At 37.9% G+C, this 15,265-nt stretch overlaps 1 pseudogene; it reads left to right on the plus strand.

Annotated features, from left to right (window-relative positions):
- The first annotated feature begins 321 nt into the window (after positions 1-321).
- On the plus strand, positions 322-15,101 carry LOC115959942 (annotated as a pseudogene).
- Positions 15,102-15,265: the final 164 nt, after the last annotated feature.

Genomic DNA, 15,265 nt, shown 5'->3' on the forward strand with positions numbered 1-15,265 from the left:
GGAGAAATTAGAGCGGGAGGGGAGCCGGCCCCAACCTCAGAAACATTACACTAATTGAGGTATGAGTGGAGGTAAAAGACAAAATTTTGTAGTGTTTTAAAAATCTATTCAAACTTTTCAGTTTTCAAAACCATTCTGGTGGGGACAACAAAACAAGAGAAAAGGAGGGAAACCGAAAAAGATGACAGAAGAAGCAGCAGCCAGCCAAGGAGGGGGCGACTGGCAACCTGGGGGCGAGTTACTAAGACGCTTAGAACGGTAAGTTTTGATGTTTTTGTATCGATTTAATGGAAATTAGAAACCACTCAGCAAACTTTGCAAATGGATTCTGGAGAGAAGCGTCTCAATGAGCTTGGATATATGCAAGAGATGAGAAGAGACATGGTATGTCTGAAACCTTCCATATCTCAAAACTCACATATATATTTTCCTCACTTTCTCGCAACTTTCAAGTCTTCAAATCATATATGTTACTTTAGTTTGAAGCATATTTCATACTTGTATCAGTGTATGTCAGGTCTCGTAAAGAATCTAACAATTTTAATTCATGCTTTCTTTCTTTTTCTTTTTTTTTTTTCCCTTGGGTTTCTTCAGACTGTATTCAAGACGCTGGCAATAACATTGTCATTCATGGCAGTTTTCTCTGGAACACCACTATATGGCCCAAGCCTACTTTATGTTGGTCCTGCAAGCTTAATTTGGGGATGGGTGGTAGTCTCGTTCTTCACCTGGTTTGTTGGTCTAGCCTTGGCTGAGATATGCTCCTCCTTCCCAGTATGTTTCTTGTTTGTAACTATTTTATTTCCTCTTGATTACTCCTCACACACACACACACACAGGTTGTTTGGGCGATGCTTCAGTTGCATTCCAAACCCACATATCATTACTCTTTACCAATGTTTACTATCATGTTTACAACTGTTACTTGTTTAATCTTTTGTTCTTACTATGTCTAAGATATTTTTTCTTTTTCTGAATTTCAAATTTGCCAAACTTTTTGCTGATCTTGGCCATGGAATCATTGAACAGACTACAGGCTCCCTTTATTTCCGGGCTGCCCATTTGGCTAGGCCTAGGTGGGGGCCATCTGCATCAGTAGCGACTCTAGGAATTTTTCCCAAAGTGTTTCTTAAGAAGCATAATTTTTCCCAGTGGCGGCTCCAGGAATTTTTCCCAAATGTATTGTTGTTTAGTTATTTCATTAATTTTTTTGTCTTTTATATACTATAATTTGTTATATTGTTGTTTTATTAATTATAAAATTATTAATTGTTGTTTAACCTAACATAATTTAATTTGTTTGTCTTATATAAAGTATTGATTAATTAAATTATTATTTATTATTTATTAGTTGCTTTCTCCAATTAATTCTTGGTTAATTAATATCCCAAACAAACAAAATTAATTAGTTCATCTAATTACTATGGTTGTTTGATACTTCCCTACTTGGAATATCACACTATTACTTAACAAAAAAAAAAAGTCAATAAATTTTGCAGCACAAAAATATATAGGCCGTATAGCTTAAGTCCAAGTCTAAAAAATAGTGATTTGTTACATATTTTATGACCATTAGTTGAACTAATCAACTAGCACATAGCACATAGCCATATTTATTAATTATTAGTTGCACACTTCACTAGCACTAGCACACAGCACACTTGCACTACCCCAGCCCCATACCCCCATCTACCCTCCAATTCAACAAACAAAGCCCAATGTCCCATGGCCCCCAATCACAAGACTAGAACCAATCAGATAAAGCCAATTTATTGTATCTCACCAACAGACACCAATACCAACACTAAAAGACAATTAATAATCTCACCAACACCAACACCTTACACAGTTACTGGGTTACACCAACACCAACACCGGATATTCTCAAAAAAAAATTTTAAAAAAAAAACACCAACACCGGATAAAGGCATAAAGCCAAAAACAGGGTAAATATTACTCATAAAGAGAGATTGAGATGAAGAGAGAGAGACTGAGACTGAGAGAGAAAGAGAGAGACTGAGATGAAGAGAGAGACTGAGACTGAGATGAAATACCTTGAGGTTGAGGGAGTAGGGAGGCCTGAGGCTAATGGGCAGCGCCGTCGGGCACAGTGGCGAGGCGAGGAAGACCGATCGGGCAGCACATCGAGATGTAGCTTCCGTCCGTTTGAATGGGAGATCGAGTTTGAGGCTCCATCTGGTGGGCGATCTCCTCCGTCCATTCCGTTGGTTGTTGTCATCCGTGGTTGTTGCATGACTTGCATCTGTAAAGTGTTTGCATCTGTGAAGTGTTTGAGGCCCGATCTGATTTTAGTATATTAGGTTAGGTTTTTTTTTTTTTTTTTTTTTTTGAGAATCCGTGGGTTACTGGGTTTGCTACCATTTGTTGGACTTGTCGTGGGCTTGCCGTCCATTTTTTTTTTTTTTGGAGAATCCGTGGGCTTGCCACTTGCTCTGTTACAATATATATATATATATATTTTCAGATTTTAGTTCAAATATTTTTTTTTGCTTGAAAGTAGAACAAATAAAATATATATATATATATATATATATTTTTAGGGTGTTCCTAAAATTTTTTTAAGGATAAACAAATAAAAAATGTTTAAGTATTATATATAATTTTTTTTTTTTTTTTTCAGTTCAGGGTGGTCTTGGGAACACCCTGGGACCAACGTGGCATCACCACTGATCTGCATTATGGTGTTGTGCTTGGCTCGAGACCATTGGAATTATTTCTGGAATTGCCGCTCAAGTAAATTTTGCAACATCCTTTCAACATATTCCCCCAGTGAACTACTACACTGCATTCTGAAGTTATTACATAAATTATACAAAAAGTAGTAATGGACTACAAAAAATAATAATAAACTTGCAATGCTAAGAGCATTCACAACAGGAAATGCCATCATATTCTATTTTATTATCTCAAAAAGCTACTTTATCAATTATACCATACAATTTTACAATACTCCCAGCATCCCAACTTTTATTTTATAATACAACACATTAAAATAATATAAATTATACAATAAAATAAATTATTTAAATAATTCTTTTTTTTTTACTATTTCTCTCTCCCCACCAAACAACTGCCAAACAATCATAACAACACAATGAACACACTACCACCCCCCATATATCTCAGCACCACCACTGGATCATCAAACCAAAAGCAAAACCACTAACAGAGCCACCATTGGAGCCAACAACAGAGTCACACACACAACTCCATGCTAATTTTCCACAGCCACCACAGCTCCACGCCGATTTCCACCACACTAGAAAACAATCTCCACACCATAACCCACCTAAACCACGCCGTCAGAGAAACCCACGCCAAAATAACCCATGCCCCCAAAGAAACCCACCACCGATCTGCCATGATTCCACCATAAACCCACTCGATCTTCACCCACAAACACAACAAATACCCACCAATGCAAGTCCCACCACCACCACAAGATTTAACACCACCAAACACAGCATATAGTACTCACCACCACAGCCACGGCGAGATCAACCTCCACCTGGTCCGTGAGCATTGCACAGTCTAGAGGAATTTTGGCACTAGATCGAAGAGAGAGGCTAAGAGTTTAGGGTTGGAAAGATTAACCACTAGTCACTATCCTCCACGAACAACCCATCAATGAACCTCCATGCCACGCCAATCGCCGTGAAAGACCCATCAAACCATGTCGAGTGAGACAGTGGCCAACGGCGGCCTAGGCTTGGGCGTCGCTGGGTGAGACGCGGCTTGGGCTTGGTGTTGCTAGGCGATGGTGGCCAACGATGGCCTGAGGGAGAGCAAAGGAGAGGGAGAAATCACTAAGAGAGAGCAAAGGGAGAGGGAGAAATCTAAGAGAGAGCAAAAGGAGAGGGAGAAATCTGAGTGAGAGAGAGAGAGAGAGAGAGAGAGAGAGAGGTGGGAGACAGTTGAGAGAGAAAAAGAATAATTTTTTTTTTTTTATGTTACAATTAAGCTAGAGTGCGATTCTACATTTAGAATCGTACTACAGCACAATTGCAAATTTTTTACAATAGTCAGATTTTACAAGACCGGCTGTTGGGGGGTTTTAGGACTTAGATGCTAAATACTACCAACATATGGCATATACCATTCTCAATGTGAATGCTCTAAGTGGTAATACACAACATATAATACTTGTTTCAGGCGTATTCAAGAGCGCAAGCATTACAAATGATCATTCTTTTGTCCACCGGTACAAACAAGGGTGGAGGCTACTTTGCGAAGTGTATTTTTATGCATGTATATATGCCTAAGCATAGTGAAATACCAGATGGAACGCTCTCTCTCTCTCTCTCTCTCTCTCTCTCTCTCTCTCTCTCTCTCTCTGTGGAACGCTCTCTCTCCCTCTCTAGAGAAGAACGGGAGGAATTAGCACGTAGTAAAAAGAAAGTTAAAAACGTTAGCCATACAGGCTTTCAAGAAGGACAAGAGTCCACTCCATCGACACCGAGCCAAGGTTATAGCCCCTAGAACCATGCAGTTTCGTTCAAAGACAAGCTAGTAGGCGAGATACCAGGAGCCTATACACAAGCTTTTAGCTTCGAAGACCGTATGGAACATGAGTATGAGTTGGATGATGAGGTAGAAGCTCTCCATGAAGGTTTACTAGCAGTGAGATTCTCCAAGGACCTCAAGCAACGGATTCGCAAACCATGGGCTAAAGCTCTCATTGTGAAGGTGTATGGTCGGTCTGTTGGGTTTAACTACCTTCATAATAGACTTCTGTCTTTGTGGAAGCCAGCGGGGAGATTAGACTTCGTGGATTTAGGGCACGAATTTTTCCTCACGCGGTTTTCCTTGAGAGAAGATTTTGAAACTATCTTAAAGAGGGGACCTTGGTTAATCAGCAAGCATTTTCTGTCCATTAGGCCTTGGAACCAAATTTTCGCCCAGCGATGGCAAATATCTCATCCATTGCTGTCTGGATAAGGCTTAATGAGTTGCTGATTGAATATTATAATGCAAAAGCCCTACATCAAATCGGCAAGATGATAGGTAATGTTTTAAGGGTGGATACTCACATGACTTCTGAAACGAGAGGGCATTTTGCTAGGTTCTATGTTTAAGTCGATGTGAACAAACCACTAGTCACGGCTATTTTGATAGGAAAGTTCGAACAACTTGTTTGCTATAAAGGAATTCAAAAGTTGTGCTTTGTATGTGGGAGGATGAGGCATAAACAGGATCACTGCCCACATGTTGTCCGTCATGATTTGTCACCAAAGAAAGCGGAGACGATGGCAATAGGGGAGCGGGAGTTTGACTCATGCAATGAATGTGTAACGGATAAAGACAAACCTAAATAGGGGCCCACTGAGAGCATGCTTGTCAATGAGCAGGAGAAAGGTACGGATGGGAGATATGGTCCGTGGGTCACGCAAGAAGAATGGGACAAAGAGTCAAAGGAGTGGAGGTGTCTCTATGGCACAAGGTAGTGGCCAACCACAACAGCTACAAAAGAGGAGTGAGTCGACTTTGAGGATAAGCACTATGCCACGACAAACTGAAGCCAACAATGAATCTGCTAAAGAGACTAAGCGAAAGTTATCACCACAAGGAATTATCAATGGACCTGTTATAGACAATATCATTCAACACATTGTGAACGAGCCCAATCAGCGAGCCTAGGGCGGGTTTGAGAGCAGCCCAAAATTGAAAGGATTAGAATATGTTAGTGCCCGGTGTGATATGGATTCAAGTAAGCCCAAGCCTAGTCATAAGGCTTTTGTCAAGGGCAAGAAATTCCTTGCACGTCTAAGGGCTTCCCAAGTTAATTCTGTAAGCACCATTGGAGAAGCTAACACCGACACTTTTCAATTGTCTATCATCTCCCATGAGCAGACTTCCCATGAGGCAAGTGCAAGCTGAAGCAACAATGAAAGATAGCAATCGGGAATTACTCCTAAGTTTCAGTTCACAACCATGCAGCAATCAGAGGTGGGCTATCAATTTCAAGGGAGTGGTAGTCTAGATTCCGGAGGTTGTGCTCGCCGAAATCAAATCAAATCTGACTCGAGTCTTGGGATGGTTCAACGTGGAGCTCAAAAAGGCATGGAAATGGATTTTTCCACTAACGGAAGTAAGTGCAAGGGAGGGCGATCTGCCACTGTCGGACCCAGCGTGGGTAACGGCAAAAACCCAGTTCACTTGGACCAATAGAAGGGACCTACATGCCCTAAAACAAGAAAGGATAGATAGGTTTTTTGTGAACCCCAGCTGGTGTCTTTTGAATCCAGAAGCAAAAGTGGTGCACCTTACTAGGTGCCACTCAGACCATTGTCCTGTTTTATTGGAGATGCAGCCAAGAGGTGGTGGAGGGAGAAGAAGGCCTTTTAAGTTCCAAACTTGTTGGTTGTCAGACCCATCCTTTCCTAACATTGTGTCACGAGCTTAAAGTCAATCTGAGGTACTAGTGGATGCTATTAGTAAATTCACTAATGAGGCTACAAGGTGGAACAAGATGCAATTTGGGAATGTTTTTAATAGGAAGAAGAATATCATGGCAAGGCTTAATGGTATTCAGAGAGCCTTAGCTACAAGGCCTTCATCATTTCTCATTAATCTTGAAAATGAGTTGCTCAGAGGTAGTGCTTAATCAAGAGGAGGAGATATGAGCTTTAAAATCTGGGGTCAATTGGTTGGTGCAAGGTGATAGAAACACTGTTTTTTACCATGTTTCTACTTTGGTGAGAAAGAAAAGAAACCAGATTTTGGCGATCAAGGATTCAGTTGGTGAGTGGATTTTTGAGGAAAGTGCTATCTAGGAATACATTAGAAGTGGGTTTAAGGGAGTATACACCCCTTCCTTTTCTATTGTTACCCAAGCTGCACCATATGTTTCCCAATGGTAGGTTAGTCTTTCTAAACAAGAGAAAAAAAGCATTGGTGTGGCTGCTTCGGAGGATGAAATAAAAGCTGCATTGTGTTCTTTGAAAGCATTTAAAGCGCAGGGTCCGGATGGTTTGCATGTCCATTTTTTCCATAGGTTTTGGTTGATTGTGGGCGGCACGATGGTAAATGTGATGAAAAAGGTGTTCATTGAGAGAAAAATTCCAGAGTATCTCAACAAAACCCACATTGCACTCATTCCAAAAATCCAAGGCCCGAAAACTCTAGCCAATTATAGACCGATTAGTCTATGCAACACCATGTACAAAATTATAACTAAAATCATTCTTGCTCGATTAAGGCTTACTTGGACAAGCTTATTTCACCCCTTCAAACAGCTTTTGTCCTTGGAAGGAAAAGAGTTGATAATGCAATCATGGTGTAAGAAATTATTCATTCTCTGAGCAAGAAAAAAGGGAAAGTGGGATATATGGCTTTGAAGATCGATATAGAGAAGGCATATGACAAGCTTGAGCGGAGTTTCATAAGGGATGTACTCATTAGAGAAAATCTACCAGCTGACTTGATTGATATCATTATGAGTAGCATCTCCACCATATCTACATCCATCTTGTTTAATGGTGAAGCCTTGGAGCTAATATACCCCTCTAGAGGGATAAGGCAAGGAGATCCCTTATCTCCATATTTGTTTATTTTATGTATGGAGTACTTGGGTCGACTTGTTGTGGAAAAATGCAATGCTAAGCTTTGGCAACCCGTTAAGGCATCTGGTAGTGGACCGGCCTTCTCACACTTGTTTTTTGCGGATGATTTGGTATTGTTTGCAAGAGCTTATGGTACCAACTACTCCACCATTAGAGATGTTTTGGATGAGTTTTGTAGCATGTCTAGGCAAACAATTAGTGAGTCTAAAATCAAGAGTTTATTTCTCGTCCAATGTGGATAGGGATACTAGGGAGTCATTAAGTGATATCCTTGGTTTTACCTCCACCCCTTCACTTGGTAAGTACCTTGGGATTCCTATCAAGCATCCGAGATCCTCCTCTCATGAGTATAATTTCATTTTGGATAGGGTCAAGCAAAAATTAGCAGGATAAAAGGCGAATATGCTTTCTTTTGCTAGTCATACCATTCTTATTCTAGCTTCTCCGGTGGCAATACCATCCTATGTTATGTAGTGCACTAAGTTACCAGGAAGAATATTGGATGGGATTGATCGGGTTAATAGAAATTTCCTATGGAGAACCACGGAGACCGCCAAAAAAATTCATTGGGTGGGGTGGCAAAAAGTAATAAGAACTAAAGAGAAAGGAGGGCTTGGGTTGCAAACAACAAAAGGTAGAAATACAGCCCTCCTTGCTAAGCTTAATTGGTGTTTGCACATGGAAAAAGAAGCTTTGTGGGCTTAAGTCCTTTGGCAAAAGTACCACAATAATAGAAGGCTCAATGCTAGCAACTCGGACAAATTGCCATGCTCCTAGTTTTGGACAGCCATAAAAAGAGGTAGGGAGACTTTTAATAAAGGTAGTTTGATGATGATTAGCAAAGATAGCAATATTAGCTTTTGGAGGGGCAATTGGTTGAGCAAAGGCCCTCTTCGACATTTGATTCAAGGGCCATTAACTCAAGATGCAACTCACTTGGAAATCAAGGATGTCCTAACAGATACGGGTTGGAATTGGAGCCAAATTCCTTTTGATTTACCCTTGGATATAAAATCAATGATACAGGCCATACTTACACCTTTCACTAGTAAAGGAAGGGATAGAATTTCTTGGATGGGCAATCTGAGGGGCACTTTTAATTTAAGGAGTGCTTATTCAATTGCCATGGGAACAGAAACTAATATGGTTGCTCGTGATTATGGGTGGATTTGGAAGCTGAACACCTTGCCCCGTATCAAGACTTTCTTGTGGATGTGTGATCATGAAAGCATAGGGGTTAAGGTTTGCCTTGCGAGAAGAGGAGTGGTTGAAGAGGAATAATGCCCAATATGTCAAAAAAATTCGGAATCAATATTACATGCCTTTAGGGACTGCCATAAGGTCAAAGAAGTTTGGAGGCAGCAAGGAGTTCAGAGGACTGACTGAGTCTTTTGGACAAGCAATTTGCTAGAATGGATCAAATCAATTGTAAAGATAGGAAAAGCTGCATTCAAGGGAATCCTCCATGGAATGTTATCTTCCCAATAGCAGTGTGGAATTTATGGAAGAGTAGAAATATGTTTATATTCAAGAGGAAAAGCCAAAATCCTAACTTGTCCAATGAGGTTGTTAACCAAGTTATGGAGTTCTTGTGTTATGTATCTTCTCCTAGGAACCCAATTCGAGTTGTGGTTAGAAGCATCAAATGGGAGAGGCTAGGGATGGGATGGAAGAAATTAAACATTGATGCTTCTTTTATGGGTAGTTCTGGACAAGTAGGCTATGGTGGTGTTGTTAGAGATGAACATAGAAGCAGCTTTGCAGCTGAACTTTGAGGCTTAAGGGATGGGCTTAATTTGTGCTATTCATTGAATATACCATGCCTTATTGTTGAATTGGATGCTAAAGTGGTGGTAGAAGTCCTAGGAAACTCTAACTATGTTAACAACATTATATCTCCTATACTAGATGATTGCAAGCAGCTGGTGTCACGTTTCTAGCAAATTCAAACCAAGCATTGTTATCGGCAAGCTAACAGTGGCAGCGCCACGTTCAGTCCAGGGTGTTCCCAGGAACACCCTGACTTGAAAAAAAAATTATATATACTAATTTAAAAAAATTTATTTGTTTACCCTTAAAAAAATTAGGAACACCCTCAAATAAAAAATAAATAAATTATTTGTTCTACTTTCAAGCAAAAAAAAAGCCCAAAAAAAAATTGAACTAAAATCTTTAAAAAAAAAAAAAAATTGTAACAAAGCAAGCCCACCAAGGAAAAAAAAATCCGAACATCAAAATGAACAAATTATAGATGGTAGCAAACCCATGGATTACAGATACAAACCCAACAGATTACAAATGGTAGCAAACCCACAGATTCTCATAAAAATAAAAAATAATAATAATAAAAAAAAAAAACCAACAACAACAACAACAATAAATAAACAAACAAAAAAACCAAAACCCAATACACGTCTGATTCATCAAGTAAAGCAAAAACTAAAATAAAAAACCTAACCTAAAGAAAAGAAACCTCATCAGCCATCAACGACAACAACCAACGGACAGCGCGAGCTCTAGAGCACATCAGTCATCAGTGATCGGGCCTCAAACTCGAGCTCAAGAGCACATCGGGCATCGGAGATTGGAGATCGGTCCAATTGGATTGGAGATCTGTCACGCCTCGACGTGCTGCCCGACGGCGCCACCCCTCAGTTCAGCCTCAGGCCTCCCTGCTCCCTCAACCTCAAGGTATTTCATCTTTTTCTCTCTTTAGTCTCTTACATATACGGGTTAATGGGTTAATGGGTATGGGTTTCTCTCTTAGACTCTCTGTCTCTCTCTTTATCTGAAGATTGAAAGCAAATGAGAGTCTTTCTCTATCTTTGAGACTTTATCTAATTGCTTAGCTTTACCTTATCACTTTATTAATATTTGCCCATGTTTTTGGCTTTATCTGTTAGTGTTAGTGACTGTTGGTGTTGGTGTTGGTGAGATACAATTAATTGTCTTTTAGTGTATTGTGATTTGTAATTGTGAATTTATCTAATTGGCTCTTGTGATTGGGGGCCATGGGACTTGTCTGTTAAGTGGGGGGTAGATGGGAGCATGGGGCCGGGGTGGGATATTTGATTTGGGGGAAGTAAATACACATGTGGTGTGTGCTAGTGCAACTAATAAACAATAATTTAATCAACCAATAATTAATTGGGGGAAGCAACTAATAAAAAATAATTAATAATTTAATTAACCAATACATTATAAAAGACAAACAAATTAAATTATGTTAGGCTAAACAACAATTAATAATTTTATAATCAATAAAACAATAATATAACAAATTATAGTTTATAAAAGACAAACAAATTAATGAAACAACTAAACAACAATAATTAATAATTTCTCTTTTTATTAGATTGTGTAATTTATCCTTCTTAAGGAACACCCTGAGAAAAATTCTTAGAACCGCCACTGGTAGTGTTGTGCTTGGCTTGAGACCATCGGAATTATTTCTGAAACTGGTGCTTAGGTCAATTTCACAACATCCTTTCAACATATTCCCCTAGTGAGCTGCTGCATTCTGATTTTATTATATAAACTAGTATATAGCCCCGTGCTACCGCACGGGAATGGATATATTATTAATCATGAGTTTATTCATGTTTAAAAGGCTCAGTTAAGTCTAAATTCATATTATTAACCAGAAAATTTCATTAACAAAACTTAGCAGTATATATATTTTACACAGAAAGATGAACCTTGGTGACATTGTTTATCCAAAAGATCGATTCATGCTTTTGAATCTTCAATCTCTATTGGTGATTGAAATTTTCGCAGCTTAAAAAATTTAAAATTAAAAAGAAAAAAAAACCCTCAGAGTTGTACTCATTTTGTAGTTTTACGATGGGTCATTTTGTAACATGATGGGCATTTGTGTGAAGAAAAAACCTCTGAAGTTCCATGGCTGATAAAAGAAATTCTCTCCAATCTCTTTTTATAGAGAGAGGGGTTTGTGCGTGTTTTTATACATCCTTCATAGTTGTATTATCACGAAGTAGGTCCAATGGATTTAGATTGGTACTACCGATTCCCAAAGCATGAGTGTTTAATGTGTTATTAATTTCATCTCATTGGCTTCTGCACATGACAGCAAAATTAAAAATAATTAGATTGTACACGTGTATAGTAAAATTGGACTCCAATTTCAGATTCTAATTGAACAATTGGAATGATAATATATGATAGTAACAACAATAGGAAAATTCAAATAAAAATTCGAATTAAATTGTAACAATCTGAATAAAAAATTCCAATAGAAAGACAGGGTGGAGTGATCTACTCCAAGAAGGCGACCAAACTTGCATAAATATAGAATAATAAATCTCTCTCCATAAAATTTACATTGTTCATAACATTTACCTTCACTGAACATTTTAAAAACATAGTGACTCACATCTACCATCCAGACATCTACAGCCGGGTCCTCTCCAATTCGCGTGAGATTCCATTGATCACTAAGTTCCTTTGCAGCCTGCAAAAAGTATCATTCATCGGTCCACAGCAGTGCTTTCTTCATTTTATAGGTGCCAAACCTAAACAAAAAGCCAAATATAAGGATAGTGAATTTTAGGCATAATGTGCATCTAATCACATATTAGCAATTTATAACAAATGTAAAGATGCAAACTTTGTAAGTGAATAGTAAACAAAACTCAATGTCAGAACCAAGAAGAAAGAACTTTAATCCGAAACTCAGTGCAAATGTAAAGATGCAAACTTTGTAAGCAATTTATAACAAAGATGCAAACTCTGGCTTTGCTATCTTTTTGGAAATTATGCAATGTACCCAAACCAAGTTCTTATCACCGTGGTTTTCACGTTTGACTACAAAATCAAGAAAAAACTTAATTAGCACAGTAACTCACTTGACCCGATACATAGAATTGGTTTTAATGAGAATGAGCCCACATACATTTAGCCACATGATGCAAAATTCAACTTCAATTTCAGATTCTAGACACATGGCACAAAATTAGAGTTCTAATTTGGAATTCAATTTCACACTCTCTCTGTTTCACCTATTATTTTATATATAGATTATACAAAAGTAGTAATGGAATACTTTAAAATCACGATTTTAGTTGTTTTTTTGGGGGTGACAGTTTGTGTGTAACGACATATTCCCTATTTCTTTTTCCAATTTTAATTTTTAATGTGTCCTTGTTTCCGGCCTACTCAGCAGCGCAAGCATTACAAATTATCATTCTTTTGTCCACTGGTACAAACAAGGGTGGAGGCTACTTTGCACCACGAACCGTATTTTTGGCTATATATATATATATATATGGGCCTAATCATCATATGGGCGATAATCAACACATTCGCGTTGAACCTAATAGCATTCCTTGACTTGATTTCCAGATGGTGGTTGGTGTGCTATGTAGTAATATTATGTTTTTCAAATACCCTCTTTGCAAGCACTTTTTTTTTTTTTTTTTTTAATTAGGGTGAGTTTGGTTCAATTTTTTAAAATTCTCTAATTTGAAAAGGTGGTGGTTTCCTATTACGTTTTGTTGCGATTTGGAATTGCCACACAGGAGGTCCATTGCGTAAGCACAGAAGATCACGTTTACTGATCCAAAAATCATGAATTTAAACATTTTACCAAACAGGTCAACATCTATTTGGCTGGCAATACTTTTGGCAAGTATTACGAGTCATTCAAGTGTCCTAACTATATAGATTAAGGAATAATAAATATTCAATTATAAACTGTAATTCACATTTTTCAAATAGAAAATATACACGTTAATAATTCATTATTGAATGCACAAATTCATTATGATTGTATGTGTTTTCTTGATATTTATGCATAGTTTTACTTATTTCTTTTATAAAAAAAACAACGTAATTTAATGAAATACCAAATGCAACTTAACTTGTGTGTATATATATATATATATAACATGATAGATTGTATCAACAAGTGCTATAAATATTTCATGATTTTCTTACAAATTCCTTATGGATTTCTTTCAACTTATATGTTACTGGTATTATAATATAGGTATGAGGTGTTTTGGTGTTGATTATAATGCATCCTATAGTGGCACAACCAACAAAACCAGTTTCTTATGTGTTCACTCATTTTGAGACATCTCCTGAGGCAACTGGAATACATAGCAAACCTTATGCAGTTATACTACCAATACTTCTAAGCAGCTACAATCTATTAGGATATGACACTGCAGCTCAGCTAACAGAGGAAACAAAAAAGGCAGATAGAACTGGTTCTATTGCTATTCTTTCTAGTATTGGGATCGTCTCCATATTTGGATGGGCTTATTATTTAGCTCTTACCTTCTGCAGTCATGTATGTTTCTAGTAGTTGGCTCCATTTCTTCCTTTTTTTCTTTTTTTTTTTTAATGTACTTTAGCAAAGATAACTTGAAGATGACTTGAGGTTGTAATTTCAATGCAGGATTTTAACTATTTGTTTGATGTGAACAATGAGACAGCCGGTGCATTTGTACCAGCACAGATTCTTTATGATGCTTTCCATGGGAGGTTTATTAATAATCCGGCTGGAGCTATTGTGTTTCTATGTATCATCTGGTTGTCATTCTTCTTTTGTGGACTTTCAGTTAATACTAGTGCTGCCAGAGTAGTAAGTATATCTCTCTATTAGAGGCTAGATAGGTTTTATTGAGTTTGGCTTACTACAGAGAATTGAACGTGACACAAACATGACATGTGTTCAAAATGACCGTATTCTAGAGTACTAGAATCTAGAAATTACACAAACATATCACATGTTAAAAAAAGAACATGTCACTCTTATGTTTAATGCATCGGAGCACTATACAAAAGCTTGACTCAGATCTAGTTAGCCAAATTCTATGGTATTGCTTCATAAGTCACTAACTTACCCAATTTTTCCACAGCTCATCTTGAAGTCATTAAGGCAATCCGAAGAGTTCATAGTTCCCTTTTTTTTTTCTTTTTTCTTTTTTTTTTTAATGTCTTAACATGTTTCAATCAAGGAATGGAAATAAACTACTTTGGCTTCTTCTATTCTTCCTAGGTTTATGCTCTATCGAGGGATGGAGGAATCCCATTTTCATCAATATGGAGAAGAGACAGAGTTCACCCAAAGCGCAAGGTTCCAGCAAAGGCTGTGTGGCTCTGTGCAGCTATCAGCATTATGCTTGGTCTGCCCATCTTGAAACTTGACGTAGTTTACAATGCTATCGTTTCCTTAAGTATAATTGGATGGGTGGGAAGCTATGCTATCCCAATTTTCGCCAGGCTAGTCATGGCAGAGGAACATTTCAAACCAGGACCTTTCTATTTGGGTAAAGTAAGCCAATATGCTTGGTTGCCTTCGTGTGTATATGTTATACCTGCTCAACCTTCTTATTGCCAACAACCTACCCCCTCCAATGGACAACTTTCAATTACACATCAATAGCCCTCGCTGTAGCGTTGACACCGATAATGAGTTGGTGGTTCTTGGATGCAAGAAAATGGTTCAAGGGACCGGTAAAAGAATTAGAGCAACAAGATGGAGACATTTGAAATTTTGAATGTTTTTCAATTGCTAAGTTGATTAGATGTTGAACCCTAGTATAACATAAGATGCACCTCCACTTTGTTTTTCTCTTTATTTCAGTTCAATCTTTGTTTGAGTTATAAACCATCCTTTTTATTTTGTATATTTCTTCTTATTTTAACCTTTTCTT

This window comes from Quercus lobata, chromosome 9, assembly GCF_001633185.2.
Source record: "Quercus lobata isolate SW786 chromosome 9, ValleyOak3.0 Primary Assembly, whole genome shotgun sequence".
NCBI classification, from domain to species: domain Eukaryota; kingdom Viridiplantae; phylum Streptophyta; class Magnoliopsida; order Fagales; family Fagaceae; genus Quercus; species Quercus lobata.